This window comes from Arachis ipaensis, chromosome B9 (assembly GCF_059453495.1).
Source record: "Arachis ipaensis isolate K30076 ecotype BB chromosome B9, ASM5945349v1, whole genome shotgun sequence".
Taxonomy (NCBI): Eukaryota; Viridiplantae; Streptophyta; class Magnoliopsida; order Fabales; family Fabaceae; genus Arachis; species Arachis ipaensis.
Window position 1 is genome coordinate 19,950,392 of NC_142444.1, and position 11,548 is coordinate 19,961,939.

An 11,548-nucleotide genomic window follows, 5' to 3' on the forward strand; every position below is an offset into this window, starting at 1 on the left:
ATATACTCTAATGCTTATATTTGTATTTGACTTATGTTGCCCAATTGGCTTATGAACCATTCATGTTAGGATTTTCTTTATTTAATATAAATTGAGGTATTTCAGATTTATGATTCTTATTTAGCTTTTTATATTCTTGGCTTTAATTGATTAACTGGAGACTCTTGAGTTATCAAACTTATCGTGGTTGTTAATTGTTATTTTTGCTAATTGAATTGAATTCCACTAACTCTAGTCTTTCCTTAGGAGTTGGCTAGGACTTGGGAATCTAACTAATTAGTCCACTTGACTTTTCTTTGCTTTAGAAAAGGTTAACTAAGTGGGATTAAAACTCAATTCTCATCACCATCGATAAGGATAACTAGGATAGGACTTCCGAATTTTCATACCTTGCCAAGAGTTTATTTAGATATTAATTTAATAATTCCTGCAATTTATTTTCCTTGTTCAAACCTTTCAAAATCCAAATTCTACCTTTTCCATAGCTAATAATAAGTCATACCTCCCTGCAATTCCTTGAGAAGACGACCCGAGATTTAAATACTTCGGTTTATAATTTTTATTGGGTTTGTTACTTGTGACAACCAAACGTTTGTACGAAAGGATTTTCTGTTGGTTTAGAAACTATACTTACAAAGCGATCACTTTTATTCTTTACCGACATTAAATCTCGTTCGTCAAAATGGTGCCGTTGTCGGGGAATTACAAACGTGTGCCTTATTATTGGTTATTGTAAATATTTTCTTTTTGCTTGTTTATTTGTTTTTATTTTTGTTTCTATTTTTGCTTTTTTGTAAATTAAGAGGTTATTGCTCTTTATTTTAATTGATTTTTTTTAAAATCACAAAAAAAAATTATATCCTTTTCAAAATCCTATCTTATCTTATTTCAAAAATCAAATTCCAAATTTCAATATTTAAATTCAAAAATTCAAAATCTAAATTTAAAATTTTAAAAATCAAACCTTTTCAAAATTTAAATCTTTTTCAAATCTTTATCTTATATTGTTGACTTTTTCAAAATTCAAATTTCAAAATTCAAATTTCAAATTTCAAAATTCAAATTTCAAAATTTAAAATTCAAAATTTAATTTTCAAATTCAAAATTTAAATTTTAATAACCTTTTAATTTAAATTTTCTTTTATTTTCGTTTTTAATTTTTATTTGCTATTATGAGTTCTCACCCCTATCGCTTTAAGTTTGGTTCCAATGTTGTTGTAAGGAATGGAAACTATAATGAAAATAGGCATCAAGGTTGGAAGAATCAAAGATGGGAGGAGCCACAAGGATTTGATCAACCCTCTTGGCAACAACCCCCTCCAATGCACTATAACCAACAACCATTCTGTGATGCATACCAAAATGATGACTATGGTGGACCCCTTGTAGTTACCAACAAGTCCCGCTATATGCTTATGAACCATCTCCTCAACACAACTCTGGACCACCATACTCACAAGCCCCTTACCACCAAACACCACCATATGACCCTAACCTATATCCACCACACCAACCACCATATGAACCACACCCAGAACCACCACCTCAATATTCACCATCTCTATATCCTTATCAAGAAGAACCACCTTCCTATTATGAACCCTTTCTCCAAAATAATGAACCCTCATATCCACCCCGATCTCCAATGGATGACAAACTTCGTGTTCTTCTTCAAGGACAAGTGAAGATGCAAAGGGACGTATTGGAACTCATTACTGCCTTAACCGAGGTAGTCAATAAATTAGCTTCTCAACATCTGAGCACTCAAAGTACTCCCATGGCTGCATGTGGATAATCAAAAGAAGAGCGTAGCATAAAGGAGACACTAGAAACTTCGGTGAACAATGAGGAACATGACCTTGTATTGGAACAAGCGGAGGAAGCCATAATAGTTACAGAGGAAGAAATGGTTGAAGACTTAGGAGATGCAGAACCTCCATGGAAAAGTCCAGTCATAGAACCTCCTTCCGAGACATTTGAATTTGATGCCAAAGAGGGTGTACAACCTCCAAGGCATATCATAGCTAAAGACTTTGAAGAGGTTGATCAAGAAATGGAAATTAAAGAAGAAGAAGCACAACCTCCCATGCCCTTGGTAAGTAATGAAAAAGAGATTGAATTGGAAGAAAGCTACCAAGAGGAAGAGGTTGAAATTGAAGAAGTTTGCAAAGAGGTGGAAGTTGTCAAAGAGCACAAGGGAGTGGAGCTTGAAATCACCTTGCCAAAGTTATTGGAGACCTCTCCGCCTAAGTCACCATCATCCTTCACAACATTCAAGTGGGTAAAATTCATATCCCTTAGCTTTCTCATCCCAGTTGAATATGATTTACTTGAGACAGATGGTCAACTTAGAGCTCTTTGTGGCTATAAGAGTAAGAGGGAGATGGTTAGTGGTAAGAATTGTCATGCAAGGTTCAATATGGTTGCATGCTCCAAACTGAAGTATCATAGTTGGAAGAATACTAAATTGTATGGGTCTAAGAAGCTGTTTGGATGCTTCAGTGAGAATTTAGATTGCTTACCACCCAGATGGAATCATGATGATCAACAAGAAGGGTGCAAAAGCAAGATTTAGGACCCCGGAATTCATTCTGGCAATCAACACTCTTGGGGCCTTGTCACTTGCTTTAACTTACTTGAAGGCTTTCTGCGCCTGGTTTGGGATCCCAGAGGCTGTTGGCATTCCAAACATTGGTGGAGATTTCTGGATGAATTCAAGCACAAGCCACCATAACAGGAAGCTCATCAAATGTCCAACTTAAGGACTTTAACTAAAAGTGCTAGGTAGGAGACAACCTACCATGGTATGATCGTTCCTTTTCCATTTCTTCAATTTTGATTTTATTTCGTTTTGTTTGTTTTTGAGTTTTATTTTATTCTATTTTCATTGAACCTAGAATTATTCATAGCATCCACACTATCATTGCATTTTGCATCCTGCATAAAAAAAATCGCACGCGACGCGACAGCATCGCCGACACGTCCGCGTCACCAGTGCGCTTTGAAGAAAAGAGAATTGAACAGAGAGTCACGCGAGAGCGTGGCTGGAGGCGTGCCTTAGGCACAAACATGCCCACGCGACCGCGTTGCTGATGCGCTCGCGTCGTTTGCGAAATAGCTTCCCCACGCGTCCGCGTCACCCACGCGAACGCGTGGCCCTGTGAAATCGACGTAAATAGGTGTATGGCAGAGAGTTATGATGGAATGGGGCTGGACTCGTGCTAGAAGCCCAAGTCCTCTCACGCGAACGCGTGCCCCACGCGGCCGTATCGTTTTTCCAAAAATGGCCATCTACGTGATCGCGTCAACCACGCGACCGCGTCACCCTAAAATTTGGCAAAATGAGTTTCAAACAGAGAGTTGCGCGAACGCGAGGCTGCACTCGCGCCAATCGCACAAATCAGGCCACGCGATCGCATGAGCCACGCGCCCGAGTCACCTGATAATTATTGCACACCATGCGACCGCGTCACTCACGCGCTCGCGTCGCCTGCGCCGCACAAATTATCCAGATCAGCGCCAATTATCTTATCTTTTCTTTTCTAATCCTAATTTCTTCTATCTTTTCTTCTTTCTTCTTCCTTTTCTTACTTTCTTCTTCTTCATCTCTTTAACTTCTCATCCCTCTTCACTTCCATTCTATCTCATTTAATTTATTTCCATAATTTCATTCATTGCATTATTTTCATAGGTGTTAGAATTTTATTTGGGTCATTATTTTCTATATTTTGCTTGTGGATTATTAAAGGAATTGTTTGACAATTATATATTACTTTTTAAAGGGTTGCTTGCATGTTCAATTTAATATATTCAATAACTTATTTACCATGCATGCTATGTGTTTGTGAAAACGCCTGTATGGCATTGTGCACTATTTTTAGATTTCTTTTATTCTACTACTCTAAATGCTTGCTTTTCACAAAATCCTTTTTATATTTTATTACTTAAATATAATTGTTATTACAAATATGTTGTTAATTTGAAAGACTTGGTAATCCAACTTGGACAGTGAATGCTTTATCTATGCTACTCATGCCTTTGCCAACATGCCAATAAACACCTTGCATTTAATTGTCATCATATGCACTTGCTATATTTCCATTAATGATTTTACACATGTAGTCATGACCATGTGTTAGCATCATTCATCTTTAATGTGCATTGATTACCACCTTTTCCGTTCTCTTTCTTGCTCTAATCCTTGACATTTTAACATACTTTCTCTTTTCTTTCTTTTAGGATGGCCACCAAGAAAGGTAAAGAGAAAGCTACTCCCAAACTACCGGCAAAGAAAGAAAAAAAAAGAGCCCCTGCTGAGGAACCACAACCCCCATCCACTTGCACATCTTAGCATGCACCGAGGACGGTACAATCTTTAAGTGTGGGGAGGTCGATACCGACTTCCAGGGGTTAGTTACCTTCTTTTCAACACCAATACTTTATTTTCTTTGTTTGTTCATTATTGCATTTGCATGTTTAATTGCATGTTTGTTTGATTTTATGCATTTAGCTACTGCTTGGTTAAAGTAGTGAGTTTCTTCTAAGATCCTATTTTTGAAAAAAAAAATTCACTAATTTAAATAAAAAAATTAAAATTTTCTATGTGTTAAATTTGTTTGAAGATCGTAAATTGGAACATGGTTTTTGAGCTAAAGAACACACAACCTGTGAGATTTTGAGCTTATTTATATGGTTACATTATTTAACCATAAATTTTTATTCTTGTGTGTTTTCTTCTCTATAATTGCAATCTTTACTTTGTTCCACTCTATATGTCCATTATTTAGTGTATTATGCTTGCATATGATTGAGGCCATTACTTATTTTCACTCACTTATCCTAGATAAGCCTACCCTTTTATGTCACCATTGTTAGCCACTTTGAGCTTTTTAACCTCCTTCTATTTCATAACTACATTACTAGCCTTAAGCAGAAAAACAAAATAAAAATCCCAAGTTGAATTCTTGGTTAGCTTAAGATAGATATTGTGTATAATTTAAGTGTGGGGAATTTTATGGAAACATGGGATGATAGAAAAAAAAGGGGGGGGGGGAATTAAATTGAATAAGTTATTTGAAAATTTGGGAAGCATGCTCATGTGAAATCAAAATAATTAAATTACCATGTGCATTGAAAAAAAATATTAAGTAATTAAATAAGGGATACAAAAAAAAGAGAAAAATAATATTACCCCAAATGCAAAATAAAAAGAATCAATGCACATGGGACAAAATTCAAAAATAAGTTTGATACATGAGCATGTAATACAAAAGTGGGAAAAATTTGGGTAGCTAGGTAAAGCATTTTAAATTATATAAAGTATGTATATGTTAGGTGAGATCTTAGACTAATCAAAGATTCACTTTGTTAGCTCACTTAGCCTTATATATATATATATATATACCTTTACCTCAGCCCCATTACAACCCTGAAAAGACCTCATGATGTTTGCATTGGTATACTAAATATTTGTTGATTGGTTAGATGAAGAACAAGGTTGAGAAAGCATGACTAGGGAAGAGTAGAGTGATTGACCCTAGACACTTAAGAGTTAGAGTGATATACACTACCAGTAAGGGTTCAGTGCTTAATTCTATGTTCCTTGCTTTCATGAGCTGTCTTCTTACAAGTTTACTTGTTTTTTACCGTATGGTTTGAATTACTGGAATTTGATTTATGTTTGTCTTGGAGAACTTATTTATTTTTAACCAAGTAGGTAGAAGCATTTCACATTTAGTTGCATTCATATAGATAGGATTGCATTTCATACATTTTACCATTCTTCTTCACTCCTTTATAGCTTCTCTTGAGCTTAGCATGAGGACATGCTAATGTTTATGTGTGGAGAGGTTGATAAACCACTATTTTATGGTTTATCTTGTGCTCAATTGAGTGGATTTTATCAATCTTTCATACACTTGTTCATAGAAATCGCATGTTTTACGTTTTCCTTCCTGATTTTGTGCTATGATTGAAAACATGCTTCTTTGGCCTTATATTTGCTAATATTAATCCTCTCTTATTACCATTAGATGCCTTGATATGTGTGTTAAGTGATTTCAGGGATTACAGGACAGGAATGACTTGGAGGATAGAGAGGAAGCATGCAAAAGTGGAAGGAATACAAGAAGTTGAAGAAATTGCTAAGCTGTCCAGCCTGACCTCTTTGCACTCAAACGGTCGTAACTTGAGCTACAGAAATCCAAATGAGATAGTTTCAGTTGCATTGGAAAGCTAACGTCTGGGGCTTCGATTTGATATATAATATGCCATAGTTGCCCTGACGCTAGACGATGCGAACGCGTGCTCCACACGGACACATCGCAGTGACGAAAATCAGCATGGCAGATTTCTTCTTCAGCGATTTCTGGGCTGTTTTCGACCCAGTTTGCGGCCCAAAATACACAGATTATAGGCTATAAAGTGGGGGAATCCATTTATTCATAATCATGCTTTCATAATTCACTTCTCGTAATTTAGATGTAGTTTTTAGAGAGAGAGGTTCTCTCCTCTCTCTTAGAATTTAGGATTAGGATTCCTCTTAAAGGAATTAGGATTTCTTATTATTTCAACTTCCTCGCAGGTTCAATGTTCCTTTAATTTATGTTTCTCTTTTACTTTTATATACTCTAATGCTTTTATTTGTATTTGACTTATGTTGCCCAATTGGCTTATGAACCATTCATGTTAGGATTTTCTTTATTTAATATAAATTGAGGTATTTCAGATTTATGATTCTTATTTAGCTTTTTATATTCTTGGCTTTAATTGATTAACTGGAGACTCTTGAGTTATCAAACTTATCGTGGTTGTTAATTGTTATTTTTGCTAATTGAATTGAATTCCACTAACTCTAGTCTTTCCTTAGGAGTTGGCTAGGACTTGGGAATCTAACTAATTAGTCCACTTGACTTTCCTTTGCTTTAGAAAAGGTTAACTAAGTGGGATTAAAACTCAATTCTCATCACCATCGATAAGGATAACTAGGATAGGACTTCCGAATTTTCATACCTTGCCAAGAGTTTATTTAGATATTAATTTATTAATTCCTGCAATTTATTTTCCTTGTTCAAACCTTTCAAAACCCAAATTCTACCTTTTCCATAGCTAATAATAAGTCATATCTCCCTGTAATTCCTTGAGAAGACGACCCAAGGTTTGAATACTTCGGTTTATAAATTTTATTGGGTTTGTTACTTGTGACAACCAAACATTTGTACGAAAGGATTTTCTGTTGGTTTAGAAACTATACTTACAACGCGATCACTTTTATTCTTTACCGACATTAAATCTCGTTCGTCAGAAGGCCATTTCTAGCCACTGGGAGAGCTTTAATTGATGTAGAAGTGGGTGAATTAGTGCTTAGAGTGCATAATGAGCAACTGGTATTTCATGTCTTCAAAGGTATACATTCAGCAGGTGAAGAAGAACGGTGCATGCAGACTGAGCTTATTAATCCAAACCTGCAAGAACCCCCTGATGATGCACAACAGAATTTGCAGCTCAAACCTCCCTTAGTGACCATCAATAAAATTCCTCCTGACATCAAACCTAAGTTTGGTGTCCAAAATGCATCATCCACCAAGGAGGAGGTTCCCAAAAAGAAGAAAGTACCCAGGAGATGGAGAAACAAAAAGATTTCCACTGAAGACTTCTCCCCAGGAATGAAGGTGGTATTCACTGCATGTCCAATCCTGCCTCATACAGTGAACAGGATCCTATCTCTTGAGCATATAGAGTTGATCAATGGGAGCATAGGAAAGAAGTTCACAGTGAGGGGTGAAGAGCTGAGCCCCTATTATCCTCCTCCTTAGAGGAGCTGACCGTCAAGCTAGTGACGGTAAAGAAGCGCTTGTCGGGAGGCAACCCGATATTTTCGTATCCTTTATTTGATTTTTGTTGGTTTGATTTTGTTATTTTTTTAGTTTTAGTTGAGTTTTACTATCATTCCTTTGTTTTATGTGTGTTTAGATCATGCAGAATTATTGAAACATAAACAGGCTCCTAAATACAGAGTTACAGACACTAGGAGAGGAGTATATTGATTCCAAAGAGTTGACCCCTAACTTGAAAATTTTCAAGTTAGGCACTACATACTACGCGCAACATACAATTTCTCTCTGGAGGGTCTGCGCCTAACTTGAGAATTTTCAAGTTAGGCACCACATACTACGCACCAAGGAGCAAATTTCTCTAGAGGGTTTGCGCCTAACTTGAGAATTTTCAAGTTAGGCGCAAGGTGTGAAGACGCAGAACAAGTTAGGCGCAAAGAAGAGCAAGTTAGGCGCAAAAATAGCTAGTACATTGGGAAAGGATGAAGTTAGGCGCCAGGGGGATTACAATACATGAAGTTAGGCGCGGGTTGTGAAGGATACATCAAGTTAGGCGCCAGTGAGATGAAGTTAGGCGCCAAGTGCATCAAACCAAAATCAATTCATTTGATTTCCAAACCAAATTTTGCATCAAACCAATAAAAAAAAATCAAATCCAATCCTTCATGATTTGTGACCCCACCTTCCATTCCTTATACATATATTAACGCCCCCACCCACTATCATATCTTTCTATTCCCATCCCCCACCAACGTAACCCCCTATATATATATATATATATATATATATATATATATATATATATATATATACTAGGGGTGTAAGTTATCGAACCGGACTGAAAATTATCGCAGAATCGAACCGAATTTTACAACAACCGATTGAAAAACCGAAAAAACTGGTTTTTTTGGTTTTTTTCGAACTAAACTGATCGGTTCGGTTTGGTTTTCGGTTGCCTTTGCTAAAACCGAACCGAACCGGACCGAACCGAAGAGTGAGGGTTCAGTGAAGTGTGTTTTTACTAAGTTGCCCTTTAACTTAGGTATAAAAGCAACTCAGCCACATAACCTAGCTTTCTTCTTCTCCTTTTACGTCGCGAACCCTAAACTCAGTCTGCCAATCACCCATACTTCTCTCCCCCATTCTTCGAAGGTTCCACCTCCGACCTCCATGCTTGAGACTTGAGAGAAGGAGAGACTGAGGGAGACAGAGAAGTTGCCAATCATCGTTCGAAGCCTCAAAGTCGTTCATTCATCTCCGTCGCAGGGTCGCCGTTGCAGGGTAGCCGTCGCAGGGTCGCCGTCGCAGGGTCGCCGTCGCAACAAAGCCAAAGCCGAGCAGCATTCCAATGTCCAACCAGTCCGTCGCCGAGCAGCAAACGATTCGCCGAGCAGCAGTCCGTCGCCGAGCAAGACTCCAGTGGCCGAGCCGCCGAGCAACCAGTCCCTCTCCTGCAAAAACCCAAAAAGCAACAGAACAATGTCTTCTTCGGAGGTTAGATTTTGTGCTTGGTTATAATTTTTTTACAGTAATTAATGCATATATTGTCAACAAAATCCTAGTCTGCAATATTTTTAGTGATATTGGTACTTGATTTAGTGGAATTTTTAGTGATATTTGTACTGTTATGTGAGTTTCTTATTGTATGTTGAGAAACAAAGGTTTTGGTGCAAGGTGTTGAAGTTGTTTCAACAATAATGCTTGTTATCCAATGCTTTTGATAATTTTTTATTCAAACAATTGAATAATGCATACACATCTGCAGTTCTGTTCAGCACAAACAATAGTATTAAAAGATAGAAGTTGTTTTAACTTCAATTAATTAAGCTCATCCATTAAATCATGTACTGCACTTTATTGTGTTATTGATATTAAATGTCATTGCTATTCTTTCTTACTGTTGAGTGCATTCTTATGCGTTTAAGTCATCAATTCATTATTGTTGCTCAATAGTGGAAGATTTTAGTGTGGGCAACTTTGTAAGCAACAGTGCTGCTGTGCTGCATTATAACACAATATACATATATGAATGATCACATAGAGAAATGAAGAGAGAATCAAAATTGTCCACAAACAATGGTTGAGTTTGAAATTTTATAGTGTAATGTGCTTGTATCCATGCTTTAAAGGATTTATATACTAGCTATTGGTTTATTTTGTATATAGTTTGTCTGCACCTTTTTCATAGTAGTCTAGTTTCATCTTTGTTTATTAATGAACATGCTTACTTTGAAAAAAAAAACACTATGCATATACTCTTATAACAAATATCATTTTGACTTCAGTATTGTTATCAACCAAATTTATTTTCTTTGTTAATATATAATTAATTGTTGATTGGCTGCTTATGAGCTGTTGTGGTTGTGTTGCTGGAAACAAAACTGTTGGTGTTGTTCATGATTTATGTTTATAATTTATAATCTATATTATGTTTATAATCTATATTGATTTTCTTGTTTTATTTTTGTAGAAATTGCACCAACCGGAGAAGATGAGGATGAGTCTGGTGTGGATTCAGATTAAACATGGTGGCTGTTTGGTTTTTATTTGTTTTAAAGTGAATGTTTCGGTTTAAACTGTGTTTATTTTTGTTGTTTTGCTAGACATTTTTAATTGTCTTTGTTTTATGTTTAATTAAGTTGAATTTATATTGGATTTGGATGTGATATACTCTTGTTATTCTAGTTTATTGAAGGTTTTAAACTTTATTTTATGGTATTTTAAATTCTGATAATTAGGTGTAAAAAACCGAAAAAACCGACCGAACCAAACCGCTGTTGGTTCGGATCGGTTCGGTTCGGTTGTTCAAACAGTAGCCAACCGATTGGTTGGCCTCTTTGTAGAACCGATCAGGTCGGTTCGGTTGATTTTCGGTCCAAAATCGAACAGAATCGAGCCGATTACACCCCTATATATAACCCCCCACCAACGTATACACACACACACACACACACACACACACACACACACACACACCAATATATATATATATATATATAACTAAATTAATTAATAAATAAATGATTATATATATAAATAAAAAAATACAAAAATACAAAAATAAAACAATACAAATTGAAAAATATATATATTTTAATTATGTTAACTTCTCTTGTCCTTCTATCATTTTATTCTTCTTTTGTAATAATATTTATTTTTATTCCTCCATACGTCTTTTTATGTCCCTCCCTATTTTTAGTTTTTCTTTGCTTGGGGACAAGCAAACTTTTAAGTTTACTGTTGTCTATTCGCTTGTAGATTTTTTTTGTTTATTTTAATGGCACCAAAGGGAGGCGAATCATCTTCACGGAGGAGCACAGCCTGAAAAATGAGACGGCCACTACGATATCTGAGGTGGTTGAGTTCCTTTCATTCTATATTTCCTCCCATTCTTATTATGTTATATTCTTGTTTTCTGCTATTTTACTTAGTTTCTGCATGATCCTTTGTTATTTCAATTTCTAGGTTCTAGTTTAATTTGCTATTTTTTTCTGTTATTTGTTTTTAATTCCGAAAAGTGTCTCATGTATTGCTCACTGAACTTGAATTCAAAAGAAAAGGAAGAAGAAAAAGGTGTATTGCATGAGAATTAGAGTCTATAACAAAGAATAGTCTTATTTACTTAAATGTGGTGGTGTTTTTTTGTGATTCTGAATGCATGACATGAACAGTGCATATTTGAATTTGAATCAAAGGATGTTGATGTATAAGAAATA